Below are 365 nucleotides of genomic sequence, written 5' to 3' on the forward strand. Positions count from 1 at the left end.
AAACACTAGACAAACAACATTAGTAATAAATTGTTTGTTAATCATCATCAAAACAAGAAGGCCAACAAGGCGTGTGGGGGAGGCCGAAGTTTGTCGTTGAGAGAGGCGGAGAGAGAGGCTCGACGTGGAGGTCGGCGTTGTGAAGTAGATCGAGAGAGAGAGGGCGAGCGAGTTCGACGAACGAGTGGCGTGGAACTCGGCGCTGTGAACGAGATCAAGAGAGAGTGTGGTGACCAGAACAAAAGACGCTGGGGAAAGAATTGTAAAGGAAAACCCTAGCGAGAGAAAAGTTAGCGTTGTGAAAAGTGGGCCCATAACCCACGTGTGCATACGAAGGCATGCGGGTGCAATGCTAAGTCGCGGAG

The 365-nt window shown here is 50.4% G+C and overlaps 1 protein-coding gene across 1 annotated transcript in view; it reads left to right on the plus strand.

Annotated features, from left to right (window-relative positions):
- The window catches only part of LOC109848265, a 56,363-nt gene continuing 56,071 nt past the window's right edge, over positions 74 to 365 (plus strand). The window contains exon 1 of the mRNA XM_020417689.1: positions 74 to 289. The gene's annotated coding sequence lies outside the window, so the exon portion shown is untranslated. The remainder of the gene's footprint in view (positions 290 to 365) is intronic.

Source organism: Asparagus officinalis, chromosome 7, assembly GCF_001876935.1.
Source record: "Asparagus officinalis chromosome 7, Aspof.V1, whole genome shotgun sequence".
Taxonomy (NCBI): domain Eukaryota; kingdom Viridiplantae; phylum Streptophyta; class Magnoliopsida; order Asparagales; family Asparagaceae; genus Asparagus; species Asparagus officinalis.